The sequence below is a fragment of the Stegostoma tigrinum genome, chromosome 1 (assembly GCF_030684315.1).
Source record: "Stegostoma tigrinum isolate sSteTig4 chromosome 1, sSteTig4.hap1, whole genome shotgun sequence".
Taxonomy (NCBI): Eukaryota; Metazoa; Chordata; class Chondrichthyes; order Orectolobiformes; family Stegostomatidae; genus Stegostoma; species Stegostoma tigrinum.
In genome coordinates this window covers 98,919,480-98,938,140 of record NC_081354.1, presented here as the reverse complement: position 1 = coordinate 98,938,140, position 18,661 = coordinate 98,919,480, and the positions used below count along the sequence as shown (strand labels likewise).

The window sequence follows — 18,661 nt, the reverse complement described above, 5'->3', positions numbered from 1 at the left end:
TCATAGTGCTCAATTAATTTACTCCAGTTTTTAACATGTGCTCTGAGTTATATCCAATGTTATGCTTATCCACAAATCTGTGACATGCAATGTGACAGTATACAATATTGATTTATTATACTGATGAAAATTGTTTTGAAGGTGTTTTGCATGTCATATGTCTCATTGAATTGGAAAACGATGAAGAAGCTTGTCATCTGGTTTTTTGCTGTTGACTGAGAAGGTGTCAGAAAGCTAAGAATCCTGCAACTTAAATATTCTATGAATGGCATATTACAGTCAGAAATAACAAGGTGTAGAGCTGGATGAGCACAGCAGGCCAAGAAGCAGGAAAGTTGACATTTCGGGCCTAGACCCTTCTTCCGAAGAAGGGTCTAGGCCCGAAACATCAGCTTTCTTGCTCCTATGACGCTGCTTGGCCTGCTGTGCTCATCCAGCTCTACACCTTGTTATTTCTGACTGTAATATGGTTTTTCTTACAGCCAACCTGATCTGTAATATGGTTCCAGAGATAGCAGGAACTGCAGATGCTGGAGAATCTGAGATAACAAGGTGTAGAGCTGGATGAGCACAGCAGGCCAAGAAGCAGGAAAGTTGACATTTCGGGCCTAGACCCTTCTTCCGAAGAAGGGTCTAGGCCCGAAACATCAGCTTTCTTGCTCCTATGACGCTGCTTGGCCTGCTGTGCTCATCCAGCCCTACACCTTGTTATCTCAGATTCTCCAGCATCTGCAGTTCCTGCTATCTCTGGAACCATATTACAGATCAGGTTGGCTGTAAGAAAAGCCAAAAGCACATCCATCAGCCAGAAGTTACATACTGTCAGGGTACTAAACACATCAAAAAATTACCATTATAATGATTGATCTCTAGAATCTGTTTTAACTAATTAACTAAAATTTTATTCAGAATAACTACCACTTTCAAATGGAGAGCGGGTGTAATAGCAAGTACTTCATTTTAAAATTCCAAGGGAAAATGATGATAGGATGACCTGTTAATTCTTAGGGAAAATGAAAATAGAAAAGTAATAACAATTGAACATAGGGTATTTACATTTTTGAAAAATAAATATTTCAGACTCTGATAGCCTCATGTTAATTTCCTTCAGAACTATTTTGCACATTTATAGTTCTGCCTCATCAATACAAGTTCTTTCTGAAGCCATTTATAATTGATATAAATTTCAAATGAAATGAAAATTTGATCACAACTGAATATGGTTGTAAATGGTCTAACAAAGAATCATGTAAAATTTTGTGATATTTCATAGTTCTACAAAGTAGTTCATTACAATTTTCTGCAGGATATATGAAATGTTTTATTCTTTATCTTGGCTTTTATTTGCTGAGAACCTTGTTAGTAAGAATATTTTGTGATCAGTGCTGCCATTCCAGTTGTTGAACTTGTTCTGATTTTCTTGACATTATATCTATTTGTGAGATTCTGTTGAGGTCAATAGAAAAATGGGACGTAGTCTATGTAATTAAGCATATGAATAAGACTGGAGTCAACATTTTGAAAATGAATGCAGTATTTCAAAATAAGAAATCTCACGCTTTACATTTATTGTTTTAAATACTTTAATTTTATGAAGAAGTTTGATTGTGTAGAAGTGGAGATGGTTCCCGCTGTGGCTTGTAAATGCAGAATTCAGTGTTTATCTCTGCATTCTCTTCTGTGGGTCTGTGTACTTGTGAAGTTGACCCCAGATTCCTTTTCTGATAGACCTGTGCAGTCTGATTATGCATTCCTCATGGTGAAGTTACATGGTAGCAGTATCTCTATTTGCTGTTATCCATGGAAAGTCTGTGCCCCTTGCCTTTGCAAATAATGAGGATTTGGCACATTTAATTCAGAAAATATGCCTTAATCCAGAGAGTAGTTATAATATAGAACTTGCTGTTGTTTGGAGAGGTTGACGCAACTAGATGCTCACAGTAGAAGATAGCGATTTTTAAAAAAAATTTAGAAGAATAGAGGAAGCAGGAATAGAAATTGGCCTTGCAGTCCCTTGAGCTTGTCCCCTACTCAGTGGGAGTGTGACTGATGGTCGGCATTGACAACATCTTCCCACATTCCTCATCTCAAAATTCTTTCAATCTGACTGAGTTTACTCGTTCACTGAGCATCCTATGATTTTCTGTAGTACAGTATGCTAAAGGAATATGACCCAAAACATGAAAATTTCCTTCTATTTCAGTCCGAAATAGCCAATCCTTTCTCTGAGACCAACCGTAATTCTAACCTCCTGAGTCAGGGTGAACAGTCTCTATGTTGACCCAGTCAAACCTCGTGATGATTTAATAAGTTTAAGCGTGTCCACTTATGTTGTAAAATTCCATGAAATATGTGTTGAGTCTTATTTGTATTCTCCCTCAAAGAGCAATATCCTCATCCCATGAGTCGGTCAGCCAACCTTAGTTACATTATCACTAGAGTGAATATTTCTCCGACCGGAGGACAGAAATGTGTACAGTATTTCATGTGTAGTTTCACCTAAGCCCTATGTTATTACATTAAAATAAGTTAACTGTTTTTATAATAAAGGCCAGTATACTGTTTGCTTTCTTAATTCTTGCTGAGCTTCGTGATTTGTATATCAGAGCATAGAATCCTTCTGAATCCCAGCATTTATTAGTTTTTCACTATTTAAAACAGAGATTTGTTTTTCTGTTTCCTGTCAGTGTATTTTATAGTTCACTCTACCCAGAAACACGGGTCCTAATTTTTTGCAGTATTGTGTTGTCAAATGTCAAATGTTTGTTCAAGATCCAAAGTCACTGCATCCACTGGTTTCCACATGTCACTCAAATTTGCAACCTTCGAAGAGTAGAAAATCAAAACATTGTGGGGAGGAGAAATGTAAAGCCATCATGGTCACCAGAGAAAATGTAATTGATAAACTAATGGGGCTAAAAGCTGACAAGCACTCAGGACCAGATGGCCTATATCCTCGGATCTTGAAACTTCCCAAGATCTTGGAAGTATTTCAGTGTTGCAAAACGGTGATTGGTAGTGTAGTACAGGGATCAGAGCTGTTGTTTAAACTATTTACATTCAATTATGGTTATGCTGTAATCTACCGTTTTTCTTTGTCATCCTTGAACCCAAGTAGCTACCATTCTTCCATCCAGAGTTGTGGGTCTTGAAATGACAAACAGTCCAATGCTAGACCTGCACACACTGTCACTGCCATGGTAGGTAGTGTTTGATGAAGCAGGGGGTAGGATGTTTGGTTTTTCATGTTTTTCTTCCACTGTTTGTGCTTGGCCACATCTGGATCTGTCAGAAATGCTCTTTGTTAGCACCTTTGTGGATGCTTCTCCAGTTTGATCAGTTTTTGATAAGAGATTCCCATAAGTTGGTGAGAATGCTCCGCTTCTGCTGGCCTCTTTCTTAATTGCTTACTTAAGGAATTTGTATTAGGCATATGGGTCACGTGGAACAAAAACAAAGTTGCTGGAAAAGCTCAGCAAGTTTGGCAGCATCTGAAAAGGAGAAAACAGAGTTAAATTTCGGGTCTGATGCACCTTCCTCAGAACTGATGGTGGCTGGGAAAACGTCAGTTTATATGCAGAAAATAGGGAAGTGTTTTGTGCCGCCTTATTTTCCACTTGGGGATCTTACAGCCCTCCGGACTCAATAATTTTAAACTCTCCCATGTCTCAGCCCCCCAACCTTCACACCTTGTTACCACATAGTTGCCACATTACCACCTTGTTACCACATAGCCTGCCATTACACACCTGCTGTTGTTGGTCACGAACAGTCCCCATTAACAACTGTTCACCCTCCCAGCCTGCTTGTTAGCAACTCCTTTGTCTGTCCAACTGTTTCTCTCTCTCTTTGGGCTCTGTCCTATCATTTACTCCCTACCCCACCCAGTTCCCTATTTTCTGCATATAAACTGATGTTTTCCTAGCCACCATCAGTTCTGAGGAAGGGTCACCGGATCGGAAATGTTAACTCCGTTTTCTCCTTCACAGATGCTGCCAGCCTGGCTGAGCTTTTCTAGCAACTTTGTTTTCGTTCCTGATTTACAGCAGCTGCAGTTCTTTTGGTTTAGCAAGTTTGGAGAAGATTTGTAGCTCAGGTTGAGGTTCTGGATGTGAGTTTGCTCGCTGAGCTGGAAGGTTAGTTTTTAGACGTTTCGTCACTTTTTTTATTTGAAAAAATATACTTTATTCATAAGATGTACAAAAAATAAAACATTTATACACCTACCCAGTCATGCAAGCCGCTTCGGGTTACCCGGGGGTCCGTAAACCAACTAAAGGAAAAAAACAAACAAAGAAAAATAAACAAAGCAAAGAAAATACGCCGGCGGTCGTCACCCCGCACAGTCCCAGTTGGCCCCCTGACCAGCTGGGGAAGGCACCAGCTGGGCCCAGTTACCAGATAGGGCCCTTTTTTCTATTCTGGATGAGGGGTTTCAGACCGTGGTCTTTTCCCACCGCGCCTTGGCGGCGGCCACCCCAAGCTTTAGCACATCCCTCAGCACGTAGTCCTGGACCTTGGAGTGCGCCAGTCTGCAACATAGTCGGGGTCAGTTCTTTCAGCTGGCAGACCAGCAAGTTGCGGGCAGACCAAAGAGCGTCTTTCACCGCATTGATGGTCCTCCAGGCGCAGTTGATGTTGGTCTCTGTGTGCGTCCTGGGAAACAGCCCGTAGAGCACGGAGTCCCGCGTCACGGAGCTGCTCGGGACGAACCTTGACAAATACCACTGCATCACCCTCCTGCGAATAGGCACTCTCCAGAAGGAGGTGATCGACAGTCTCGTCCCCCCCGCAGCCACCTCGAGGGCAGCGTGCGGTGGCGCAGAGATTCCAGGCATGCATGAAGGATCTCACTGGCAGAGCCCCTCTCACCGCCAGCCAAGCAATGTCCTTGTGCTTGTTTGAAAGTTCTGGCGATAAGGCATTCTGCCAAACGACGGGATCCACCCTCTCCTTTTCCCGAAGGGTCTCAAGGATACTACGTGCTGACCACTGCCTGACGGCCTTGTGGTCAAAGGTGTTTCCTTTCAAAAATTTCTCCACGAAGGACAGGTGGTACGGAACAGTCCAACTACTCGGAGCGTTCTGCGGCAACGAGGCCAGGCCCATCCTTCGCAACACCAGGGACAGGTAGAACCTCAGTAAGTAGTGGCACTTGGTGTTTGTGTACTGAGGATCTGCGCACAGCTTGATGCAGCCGCTCACAAAGGTAGCCATCAGGGCGAGGGTGGCGTTCGGTACGCCGTTTTCCCCCATTTTCCAGGTCTTTGTACATGGTGTCCCTGCGGACCCGGTCCATCCTCGACCCCCAAATGAAGTGGAAGATGGCCCGGGTGACCGCAGCGGTGCAGGTCCAGGGAATAGTCCAGGCCTGCGCCACGTACAACAGTACCGAAAGCCCCTCGCACCTGACAACCAGGTTCTTGCCCGCGATGGAGAGGGACCGGAGTGCCCACCTGCCCAGCTTCTGCTTCAATTTGGCGATACGCTCCTCCCAGGTCTTAGTGCACGCCCCAGCTCCACCAAACCAAACACCCAGCACCTTCAGGTAGTCTGTCCTGACGGTGAAGGGGATGAAGGAGCAGTTGTCCCAGTTCCCGAAGAACATGACCTCGCTCTTACCCCTATTGACTTTGGCACCCGAGGCCAGTTCAAACTGGCCGCAGATGTCCAACAGTCTACGCACCGACCGACGATCGGTGCAGAAGACTGTGACGTCGTCCATGACAGGGAGGTCTTGACCTGAAGGCCTCCGCTGCCTGGGATAGTCACACCCTTCAGGCTCACATCCTTCCTGATGGATGCGGCGAAGGGCTGCACACAGCACACGAACAAGGTAGGAGAGAGCTGGCAGCCCTGCCTGACTCCAAATCTGACGGGAAAACTGTCCGATTCCCACCCGTCGATCGAGACTGCGCTAACGATGTTGGTGTAGAGCAGCCGGATCCAATTGCGGATGCCCTCCCCGAACCCCAATTTGGAGAGGATGTCCCTTATGTAAGCATGAGAGACCCTGTCGAAGGCCTTCTCCTGGTCTAGGCTGGCGAGGCAGGTGTCCACCCGCCTGTCCTGTACATAGGCGATCGTATCCCTGATGAGCGCGAGGCTTTCAGCGATCTTCCTGCCCAGCACAGCACAGGTTTGGTCAGGGTGAATCACTGACTCCAGGATAGACCTGACCCGGTTGGCTATGACCTTGGCCAGGATTTTGTAGTCCACGTTCAATAGTGAAATGAGACGCCAATTCTTAATTTCTTCCCTCTCCCCCTTCCTCTTGTAAATGAGGGTGATGATGCCCTTCCTCATGGACTTGCACATTTCCCCTGCCTGAAGCTCGACCGGTAAGCCGTCGCTCCTGGGAGTCCTATTCCTCTCCAAGGACTTGAGGGCTCTGGTCAGCTCGTCCAGGGATGTCGGCCGGTCCAGCCACACCCTCGTGCCGTCGTCTAAGACCTCCGTGATAGACGACAGGAACGACTCGGAGGCCGTGCTGTCCGTGGGCTTTGTCATACAGTCCGGCATAGAAGGATCTGCTGATCCTCAAAATGTCGGGCCGAGACGACGTCACCAAGCCATCGTCCTCCTTCAGCCGGCTAAGCACAGAGCTCTCTTCCGCGGCGAAGAGCGAGGCTTGCTGGCCCCTCACCTCATGGAGGTCCTCCGTGACATCAACCCCCATCAACTGGGGGTCAATGTCACGGAGCAGGTTCTGCACCATTTTCTGGAGTCGCGACAGCTTTCCCCGCCTCTCTCACGCCTTCCAAACACCCTTGAGGACAAAGAACCTCTTGATGTTCTCCTTCACCGTCTCCCACCAGTCGCCCGGAGACTCAAAGAGGGGTTTCACGGTTTTCCAACCGGCGTACTCCCTCTTAAGCTCTTCGACGTTCTCTGGGGTCAACAGAGTCGTGTTGAGCTTCCACACCCCCTTGCCGGCCGGCTGGTCGTCCTGTAAGTGACAGTCGGCCAGCACGAGGCAGTGGTCAGAGAAGAACACCGGCTCGACGCTGGTGGACCTGACCGAGAACGCCCGTGACACAAACAGGAAGTCTATCCTTGAGCGAATAGACCCGTCTGGCCGCGACCAGGTGTACCTTCGCTGCACTCCGTCTGCAGGGGTGCTGAAGACGTCGAGCAGCTTGGCGTCCTTCACCGTGCCCATCAGGAATCTGGACGTGACGTCCAGTTGACTCCCCCCACCCGCTGTCCCCACGCCGGATCTTCCATCTGCATCGATGATGCAGTTGAAGTCTCCACCTAGGATGACCGGCCTGGACGTAGCCAGCAGGGGTGCAAGCCGCTGCAGGACGGCCAACCGCTCACTCCGTACCGCTGGGGCGTACACGTTGATCAGCCTCAGGGGAGCGTTCCTGTAGGTGACATCAGCCACTAGGAGGTGCCCCCCCACCACCTCCTGAACTTGAGAGATGGTGAAGTTGCGCCCCCGCAGCAGAATAGCCAGGCCCGAGGAGCGACAGTCGTTACCCCCGACCAGATCGAAGGCCCACAGGTCCAGGCGCTGGACCATTTCCCGTACCTGCCGAGGTGTGATATCCCTCGCTCCTGCGGAAACAGGAGGCCTGCCTTGATGGTGGTCCGGTAGGCCAACGTGGACACACATCTTGCGGTGGACTTGACACTGCGCACATTACTGCTCGCAACTCGGACCCCCATTGCAGGCAGTGACCACAGCACCCTCCCCAAGTCCAAGGCCCAGCCCCTCCATCTGTCCCTTCATGCCCATTGCCCGGGCTAACTGCTGGACACTTTCCGGGCTGAGGAAACCGTCCGTGCTGCCTTCCGGATGGCAACCCCCCGTTGGGGGTACGGAGGCAGGAGAGTCCATCTCTGGGTCAGGCTGGGGACGTGCTGTTTCCTCCTTCCCGCCTGGAAGTTCCAGGGGGCCCTCCAGGGCCCCAGCGGCGCGTGGCTGGGTGTCGGAGGGAGCCTCAGGATGCCTCCCGTCACCTGGAAGCGGGGTGCTGCTTTCCTTCTCCCTTGAGATCTTTAGCTTCTGCTTTGGGCAGGCCCCCTCCGAATCTCCCTCGTCAGAGGAGCTCTTATAGCCCCCCCCTGTAGCTGCCTCTTCCCGCCTGATGGTTGCGGTTCCTGGGCCCGCCGACGCACCTTCCTCCTCGCTTTCCGGACCGTCGTCCACTCCCCTGGGTCGCCTGTCGCCGCCTCCATCGACTCCGGGTTGTCGGGGGGAGCGGAGCCTGGAGGGGTGCTTTGCTGGCCTTGGGCCCATCCTGCGGGGCTGGGCCCTCCTGCACGACCTGGCCCTTCTGCACATTAGTGGGGTCTCTGCAGGGTCCTGGTGCCTTCCTCCCCTCCGGGGGGGCGCTGGCCCTGCATTGCCCCTGCCGGCGACCTGGGCGTAGGTGGTCCCCCACCGCGGGCATGCCCTATAGAGGTGGCCCGCTTCCCCGCAAAGGTTGCAGCTTTTCTCTTGTGGGCATTCCTTTTGCAAGGTGTCCCTCCTCCCTGCAGTTCCTGCAGATGGTGGCTTTGCAGTCAGCCGCCACGTGACCTGACCTACCACAGGCATGGCAGACTTTAGGTTGCCCTGCATAGGTCAGGTAGCCCTTGCTCCCGCCGATCGCAAAGCTGGACGGTGGGTGTACAATGTTCCCGTCCGCGCCCATCCTCAGCGTCACCTTGACCTGCCTCTTACTGGTCCAGATGCCAAAGGGGTCCATGATGTCGGTTAGGTCCCCTTCAACCTTCACGTACCTTCCCAGGAAGGTCAGGACATCAACTGCTGGCATATGCGGGTTGTACATGTGTACAGTCACCATACGGCTCCTCTGCGCTGGCATCACAAACAGCGGGACAGCGGTCAATACAGAGAGGGGGCCCTCACCTCCTTTCTCCTTGAAAACCTCCAGGAAGCGTTCGCAAAGCTTGGCACTCCTGAAGGTTATGTTGTAAAAACCTCCTTTGGGGAAATCCTGCAGGCAGTAAATGTCCGCAGCAGCAAACCCACAACAGTCCAACAGGACCCTCTTCACGAAGAAGGTGCGGTCCACAGGTGCACCTTCATCCACCTTCTTCACGGATACGTGGATGGTGTTCCGGACCCCCTGACCTGGGGCACGAGCACTTGCCGCAGCCATCGTTGCAGGTTGGCTGCTCCCCCGTTAGGCCGAAGCCAGCATTAAGATCCACCAGTTACAAGGGTGCACAGCCAACCTGACGTCTTCCTTTCACCTCCAACACAGCACTCTCCTCCTCTCAGTCCACAAGAGAGTGGGTCTTTATTTTGTTCCAGATGTAAGCTGGTTCACTGAGCTTGAAGGTGTGTTCCCAGATGTTTTGTCACCATTCTAGGTAACATCATCAGTGATGAGCCTCCAGTGAAGCACTGGTGTTATGTCCCGCTTTCTATTTATATGTTTAGGTTTCCTTGGGTTGGTGATGTCATTTCCTGTTCTTTTTCTCAGAGGATGGTAGATTGATTTGGAGCCAATGTGTTTGTTGATGGAGTTCTGGTTGAAAAGACCCTATACAGACAACAAGCAAAACAAAGTCGTCTACAAAATACCTTGCAAGAACTGTGACAAACAGGCAGAAAGCTAGCCACCAGGATAGGATACGTGAACATCAACTAGCCACAAAAAGACATGACCCACTATCACTCGTATCCTTACATACAGATGAGGAAGGGCACCACTTGGATTGGACAACACATCCATCCTAGGACAAGCCAAACGGAGACACGCACGAGAATTCCTAGAAGCATGGCATTCCAACCGGAACTCCATCAACAAACACATTGATTTGGAGCCAATCTACCATCCCCTGAGAAAAAGAACAGGAAATGACATCAACACCGGAAATGACATCACCAACCCAAGGAAACCTAAACAGATAAATAGAAAGCGGGACATAACACCAGCGCTTCGTCGGAGGCTCACTGATGATGTTACCTAGAATGGTGACGAAACGTCTGAAAACTAACTTTCCAGCTCAGCGAGCAAACTCTTTTGGTTTTTGTATGAGTAATGTGGCCTACCCAATACAGCTGCTCAACCTGATCTAGTGCTTTGCTGGTTTGTAGGCCTAAGAGAGAACACTGATATTGGAGCACCTCTCCTGCCAGAGCACTTCAGTAGGTGTCACTGTTGATATTTATACAGTTATTTGAGATGTCTGTGTATTTGCACACAGGAGAGCTACAGATGACATTGCAGCCCTGCGAACCCCAAGTTTGATGCCAAGTTTGAAGTCTTTGTCATCAAACATGATTTTTCTCAGTTGGTAAAATTATGAGCTGACGCACTGGAAATGAGGTTGAGTTTCATTGTTGATGTCTGCTTTGCTGACAGAAAGCTCGGTGTATGAGAATTGATCCACATTGTCCAATGGATCATGATGGTTAGGGACTGTGTTATGCGACAGAAAAATGCAAGTTTTGTCTTCTGCGTTTTTAGCTGAAGGCTCTTTCCGCTTGTGCCTCCATGAATGAGGGGAAGATGCAGCTCCTGAGTTTTCACAAACTTAAGTGTCATGTTGTATGCAGGAATTGTGTATGGTAGTCATATTTCCTGAAGGTGCAAAGATAAGTGGGAAAATTATATTGTGAAACAGGCAGAGTGTACATGTCAGAATGCCGATGCGATTGGATAAGAATTTCACAGTGGGAAAATGTATGGTTATCTGCCTTGTTGGAAGGGATAGTAAGGCAGGATATTTTCAAATCTGGAGACACTGCAGAATGCTGCAGTTCAGAGGGATTTGGGTGTCCTCAAACACGAAGCACAGAAGTAGTGCAGCTCCTCCTTAGAAATCAACTGGAATACTGGCCCTTTTTTTCTCCCGGGGAATGAGAGCATAAATGTAGGGAAGTCCTGCTACTCCATACTGTGCATCAGTGAGACTGCACCTAGAATATACTATGTGCTGTTTGGCCACCTTGTGTAAGGTGGGATATATCTTGCATTGGAAACAGGTCAGGGAACGTTCACTGGACTATTTCTGGGAAGAGGTCTTTATTTTACAAGGAATGTTTGAGCAGGTTAGGTCTATTCTTTTTGGACTGAAAGAGTGTAAAATTCAGAGGTTGCTTAACAGGTAAATTTTGAGAGAATGTTTCTCCTTGTTGAAGCATTTGCAACAAGGGAGTAAAGGTTCACAATGCAGAGTTTCCCCATTTAAGACTAAGTCTTCTCTTAGTCATTCATCTTTGGAGTTCTCTACCCAGAGAGCAGTGGAGACTGGACCATGGAGTATATTCAAAGTAGAATTAAATAGATATTTGATAGTAGAATTGAGTGAAGTGGGGAGAACAGAACCCATATCTCATTAAATGGTAGAACAAGTTTATTGGGCCAAGGAATCTACTGTCTTTGTTTCTGTGATCTTTCTTGGATAGGGGCTTTAGATTTGTAGTTTTCCAGTTCTCCAGGATCTTTCCAGAATGTAGCAGACTTTGGAAGATCATAACCAATACGTCTGCTACTTCTACCGTTAGTTGATTTATCACTGTGGGATGTAACCCTTTGCTTCCAGGCAAGTAGTAAACTAGTAAATGGGATGAAGGGCATGGGGAAGTTAACACAGTTTCAAAATCAAGTAACGTGATAGAGAGAAAACCTCTGTTTCTTCCTGTCCCACAGGCCCGACCAGTCCCCCTCCACCGACACGCTAATCTGCCTAGCTGAACTCGTCCTCACCCTCAACAACTTCTTTCGATTCCTCCCACTTCCTACAGACAAAGGGGGTGGCCATGGGCACCCACATGGGCCCAAGCTATACCTGCCTCTTTGTAGGTTACGTGGAACAGTCCCTCTTCTGCACCTACACAGGCCCCAAACCTCACCTCTTCCTCCGTTACATTGATGACTGTATCGGCGCCGCCTCTTGCTCCCCAGAGGAGCTCGAACAGTTCATCCACTTTAACACCTTGCACCCCAACCTCAAGTTCACCTGGGCCATCTCCAACACATCCCTCACCTTCCTGGACCCCCCAGTCTCCATCTAGGCAACCAGCTAGTAACTGATGTCCATTTCAAGCCCACCGACTCCCACAGCCACCTAGAATACACCTCCTCCCACCAAGCCTCCTGCAAAAATTCCATCCCCTATTCCCAATTCCTCTGCCTCCGTCGCATCTGCTCCCGTGATGAGGCATTCCACTCCCGCACATCCCAGATGTCCAAGTTCTTCAAGGACCGCAACTGTCCCCCCACAGTGGTCGAGAACGCCCTTTTCCGTGTTCCCCCGTATTTCCCGCAACACATCCCTCACACCCCGCCCCCGCCACAACCGCCCAAAGAGGATCCCCCTCGTTCTTACACCACCCCACCAACCTCCGGATACAACGCGTCATCCTCCGACACTTCCGCCATCAACAATCCGACCCCACCACCCAAGACATTTTTCCATCCCCACCCTTGTCTGCCTTCCGGAGAGACCACTCTCTCTGCAGCTCCCTTGTCCGCTCCACATTCCCCTTCAACCCCACCACACCCGGCACCTTCCCCTGCAACCGCAGGAAGTGCTACACTTGCCCCCACACCTCCTCCCTCACCCCTATGCCAGGCCTCAAGATGACTTTCCACATTAAGCAGAGGTTCACCTGCACATCTGCCAATGTGGTATACTGTATCCATTGTACCCGGTGTGGCTTCCTCTACATTGGGGAAACCAAGCGGAGGCTTGGGGACCGCTTTGCAGAACACCTCTGCTCGGTTCGCAACAAACAACTGCACCTCCCAGTTGCGAACCATTTTAACTACCCCTCCCATTCTTCAGATAACATGTCCATCATGGGCCTCCTGCAGTGCCACAAGGATGCCACCTGAAGGTTGCAGGAACAACAACTCATATTCCGCTTGAGAACCCTGTATCAATGTTGACTTCACCAGCTTCAAAATCTCCCCTTCCCCCACCTCATCCCACAACCAGCCCAGTTCTTCCCCTCCCCCCACTGCATCACACAACCAGCCCAGCCTGAATCTGCCTCCCTAACCTGTTCTTCCTCTCACCCATCCCTTCCTCCCACCTCAAGCCGCACCTGCTACCTCATCCCACCTCCTTGACCTGTCCGTCTTCCCTGGACTGACCTACCCCCTCCCTACCTCCCCACCTATACTCTCCTCTCCACCTATCTTCTTTTCTGTCCACCTTCGGTCCGCCTCTCCCTATTTATTCCAGAACCCTCTCCCCATCCCCCTCTCTGATGAAGGGTCTAGGCCCGAAACGTCAACTTTTGTGCTCCTGAGATGCTGCTGTGTTCACCCAGCTCCACGCTTTGTTATCTTGGATTCTCTAGCATCTGCACTTCCCATTATCAAAGAATGTTGGATCTCATTATGAGCTAGATTTAATTGGCAATCTAATTATGTTTGAACACTTAACACACAGTGATCAAGACATGATTGAATTCAATGTAGCATTTGAAAGCAAGAAGCATGAGTCATGAATGCTGACTTTAATGAGACAGACAGTCCACCATAAACTGAGAAGATCTGCTAATGGGGGGAGCAACTGAAGAACAGTGGAGGATTAATGAAGAAACACTTAACACAATATAAAATTGGTTTCTAACCAAGAGGGAAACACTCCATTTCACAGAAAAAAAAAGCACTGGACAGCCGAAGAGATGAGGAACAGCATTAAACTAGAAGAAAAAGCTTCAAAAAATTTTAAAAATGCACAGATTCTACTGAATAGGAAAGATACAAAGACCGGCAAGTGGTCATGATGCAGCTGAAAAGATCTCCTAAAAGGGATTATGAAAGTAAACTTGCAAGGGATGTCAAAACCAATAAGAAATGTTTTGTTCCATAAAGGTAAAGCAAGTGATCAGAAACAATGTTGGCCTGCTAAAGACTAAAAATAGGGATATTTTCAATGACCGCAGGGAAATGGTAGACATGTTGAGTAATTTGCATGGTGGCTCAGTGGTTAGCACTGCAACCTCACAACACTAAGTAATAGTAATCAGCAATAAGTATACCGTTTTGGATACTGCTGGGGGGGATGACCTACCAGAGGAAAGCCATAGTAGTCAGTTCTCTGGCACTGAGCCTGACACTGTGGCAAAGAAGGGAAGGGGGGCAGAATAGAAAAGTACTCGTGGTAGGGGACTGGATAGTTAGGGGAATCGACAGGAGATTTTGTGGGCAAGATCGGGATTCCCGGAAGGTATGTTGCCTCCCTGGTGCCAGGGTCCGGGATGTCTCCGATCGGGTGTATAAAGTTCTAAAAGGGGAGGGCGAACAGCCAGAAATCGTGTTACATATTGGCACAAATGATATAGCCAGAAATAGGTTTGAGGATATAAAAAGTGATTTCAGGGAGTTAGGATGGAAGCTGCAGAGCAGGACGAACAGAGTAGTGTTCTCTGGTTTACTACCGGTGCCACGAGATAGCGAGGTGAGGAACAGGGAGCGGGCGCATCTGAACACATGGCTACGCAGCTGGTGTAGGAGGGAGGGATATGTTGATAATTGGGATGCCTTCTGGGGAAGGTGGGACCTGTACAAGAAGGACGGGTTGCATCTGAACTGGAAGGGGACCAATGTCCTGGGTGGAAGGTTTGCTCGAGTAGTTCGAGAGGGTTTAAACTAGTATGGCAGGGGGGTGGGAACCTGAGCTGTATACCAGAGGTGAGCGTTGATGCAGGTGAGGCAGTAGCAAGAGGTAGACCAGCTAGTGGGAAGGATTTTCCTGGGAAGGAACCAAGGGATCGGTTAAAGTGTGTTTGCTTTAATGCAAGGAGTATCAGGAATAAAAGTGATGAACTTAGAGCATGGATCAGTACCTGGTGCTATGATGTTGTGGCCGTAACAGAGACATGGGTTTCTCATGGGCAGGAATGGTTGCTGGATGTTCCAGGGTTTAGAACATTTAAAAAGAATAGGGAGGGGGGAAAAAGAGGAGGGGGTGTAGCACTACTAATCAGAGAGGGTATCACAGCTACAGAAGCTTCCTTTGTCGAGGAAGATCTGCCTACTGAGTCAGTATGGGTGGAAATTAGGAACAGCAAGGGAGTAGTCACCTCGTTAGGGGTTTACTACAGGCCCCCCAATAGCAGCAGGGAGATTGAAGAAAGCACAGGTCGACAGATTTTGGAAAAGTGTGCACGCAGTAGGGTCGTTGTAATGGGTGACTTTAACTTTCCTAATATTGATTGGAACCTCCTTCGAGCAGAAGATTTGAATGGAACTGTTTTTGTAAGGTGTGTTCAGGAGGGTTTCCTAACGCAGTACGTTGACAGGCCGACGAGGGGAGAGGCCATTCTAGACTTGGTGCTCGGAAACGAGCCGGGGCAGGTATCAGATCTTGTGGTGGGAGAGCATTTTGGTGATAGTGACCATAACTGCCTCACATTCTACATAGCTATGGAGAAGGAGAGGATTAGGCAGAATGGGAGGATATTTAATTGGGGAAGAGGAAACTATGATGCGATTAGACATGAGTTAGGAAGCATGGACTGGGAGCAGTTGTTCCATGGTAAGGGAACTATAGACATGTGGAGACGGTTTAAGGAACAGTTGTTGGGAGTGATGAGTAAATATGTCCCTCTGAGACAGGCAAGAAGGGGTAAGATTAAGGAACCTTGGATGACGAGAGCGGTGGAGCTTCTAGTGAAAAGGAAGAAGGTAGCTTACATAAGGTGGAGGAAGCTAGGGTCAAGTTCAGCTCGAGAGGATTACATGCAGGCAAGGAAGGAGCTCAAAAATGGTCTGAGGAGAGCCAGGAGGGGGCACGAGAAAGGCTTGGCAGAAGGAATCCGGGAAAACACAAAGGCATTTTACACTTACGTGAGGAATAAGAGAATGGTCAAAGAAAGAGTAGGGCCGATCAGGGATAGCATAGGGAACTTGTGTGTGGAGCCTGAGGAGGTAGGGGAAGCCCTAAATGAGTTTTTTGCTTCTGTCTTTACGAAAGAAACGAACTTTGTAGTGAATGAAACCTTTGAAGAGCAGGTGTGCATGCTGGAATGGATAGAGATAGAGGAAGCTGATGTGCTGAAAATTTTGTCAAACATTAAGATTGACAAGTCGCCAGGCCCGGATCAGATTTGTCCTCGGCTGCTTTGGGAAGCGAGAAATGCAATTGCTTCGCCACTTGCGAAGATCTTTGCATCCTCGCTCTCCACTGGAGTCGTACCTGAGGACTGGAGAGAGGCAAATGTAATTCCTCTCTTCAAGAAAGGAAATAGGGAAATCCCCGGCAATTATAGACCGGTAAGTCTCACGTCTGTCGTCTGCAAGGTGTTAGAAAGGATTCTGAGGGATAAGATTTATGACCATCTGGAAGAGCATGGCTTGATCAAATACAGTCAACACGGCTTTGTGAGGTGTAGGTCATGCCTTACAAACCTTATCGAGTTTTTTGAGGATGTGACTAGAAAGGTTGATGAGGGTCGAGCTGTGGATGTGGTGTATATGGACTTCAGTAAGGCATTTGATAAGGTTCCCCATGGTAGGCTCATTCAGAAGGTCAGGAGGAATGGGATACAGGGGAACTTAGCTGCTTGGATACAGAATTGGCTGGCCAACAGAAGACAGCGAGTGGTAGTAGAAGGAAAATATTCTGCCTGGAAGTCAGTGGTGAGTGGAGTTCCACAGGGCTCTGTCCTTGGGCCTCTACTGTTTGTAATTTTTATTAATGACTTGGACGAGGGAATTGAAGGATGGGTCAGCAAGTTTGCAGACGACACAAAGGTCGGAGGTGTCGTTGACAGTGTAGAGGGCTGTTGTAGGCTGCAGCGGGACATTGACAGGATGCAGAGATGGGCCGAGAGGTGGCAGATGGAGTTCAACCTGGATAAATGCGAGGTGATGCATTTTGGAAGGTCAAATTTGAAAGCTGAGTACAGGATTAAGGATAGGATTCTTGGCAGTGTGGAGGAACAGAGGGATCTTGGTGTGCAGATACATAGATCCCTTAAAATGGCCACCCAAGTGGACAGGGTTGTTAAGAAAGCATATGGTGTTTTGGCTTTCATTAACAGGGGGATTGAGTTTAAGAGTCGTGAGATCTTGTTGCAGCTCTATAAAACTTTGGTTAGACCGCACTTGGAATACTGCGTCCAGTTCTGGGCGCCCTATTATAGGAAAGATGTGGATGCTTTGGAGAGGGTTCAGAGGAGGTTTACCAGGATGCTGCCTGGACTGGAGGGCTTATCGTATGAAGAGAGGTTGACTGAGCTTGGTCTCTTTTCATTGGAGAAAAGGAGGAGGAGAGGGGACCTAATTGAGGTATACAAGATAATGAGAGGCATAGATAGAGTTGATAGCCAGAGACTATTTCCCAGGGCAGAAATGGCTAGCACGAGGGGCCATAGTTTTAAGCTGGTTGGTGGAAAGTATCGAGGGGATGTCAGAGGCAGGTTCTTTACGCAGAGAGTTGTGAGAGCATGGAATGCGTTGCCAGCAGCAGTTGTGGAAGCAAGGTCATTGGGGTCATTTAAGAGACTGCTGGACATGTATATGGTCACAGAAATTTGAGGGTGCATACATGAGGATCAATGGTCGGCACAACATTGTGGGCTGAAGGGCCTGTTCTGTGCTGTACTGTTCTATGTTCTATGTTCTACCAGGGATAACAAAGTGTAGAGCTGGATGAGCACAGCAGGCCAAGCAGCATCTCAGGAGCACAAAAGCTGACGTTTCGGGCCTGGACCCTTCATCGGAGAGGGGGATGGGGAGAGGGAACTGGAATAAATAGGGAGAGAGGGGGAGGCAGACCGAAGATGGAGAGAAAACAAGATAGGTAGAGAGGAGAGTATAGGTGAGGAGGTAGGCAGGGGATAGGTCAGTCAAGGGAAGATGGACAGGTCAAGGAGGCGGGATGAGGTGGTAGGTCGGAAATGGAGGTGTGGCTTGAGGCCCATGACGGACATGTCGTCTGAGGAATGGGAGGGGGAGTTGAAATGGTTCGCGACTGGGAGGTGCAGTTGTTTGTTGCGAACCGAGCGGAGGTGTTCTGCAAAGTGGTCCCCAAGCCTCCGTTTGGTTTCCCCAATGTAGAGGAAGCCACACCGGGTACAGCGGATGCAGTACACCACATTGGCAGATGTGCAGGTGAACAACTGCTTGATGTGGAAAGTCACCTTGGGGACTGGGATGTGGGTGAGGGAGGAGCTGTGGAGGCAAGTGTAGCACTTCCTGCGGTTGACCGGGAAGGTGCCGGGTGTGGTGGGATTGGAGGGGAGTGTGGAGCGGACAAGGGGGCTGCGGAGAGAGTGGTCTCTCCGGAAGGCAGACAAGGGTGGGGATGGAAAAATGTCTTGGGTGGTGGGGTCGGATTGTAGGTGGCGGAAGTGTCGGAGGATGATGCGTTGTATCCGGAGGTTGGTGGGGTGGTATGTGAGAACAAGGGGGATCCTCTGGGCCCGTTGTGCAGGGGGCGGGGTGTGAGGGATGTGTTGCAGGAAATACGGGGGACTCGGAAAAGGGTGTTCTCGACCTCTGCGGGGGGACAGTTGCGGTCCTTGAAGAACTTGGACATCTGGGATGTGCGGGAGTGGAATGCCTCATCCTGGGAGCAGAGGTGGAGGAATTGGGAATCGGGGATGGAATTTTTCCAGGAGGGTGGGTGGGAGGACGTGTATTCTATGTAGCTGTGGGAGTCAGTGGGCTTGAAGTCGACATCATTTCTAGCTGGTTACCTTGAGATGGAGACTGAGAGTTCTGAAGGGTCT

General features: G+C 49.0%; 1 protein-coding gene across 10 annotated transcripts in view; it reads left to right on the top strand.

The window, feature by feature from the left end:
- pds5a (PDS5 cohesin associated factor A) overlaps nt 1-18,661 on the top strand; it is a 237,414-nt gene that overhangs the window by 2,008 nt on the left and 216,745 nt on the right. The window lies entirely within an intron of this gene.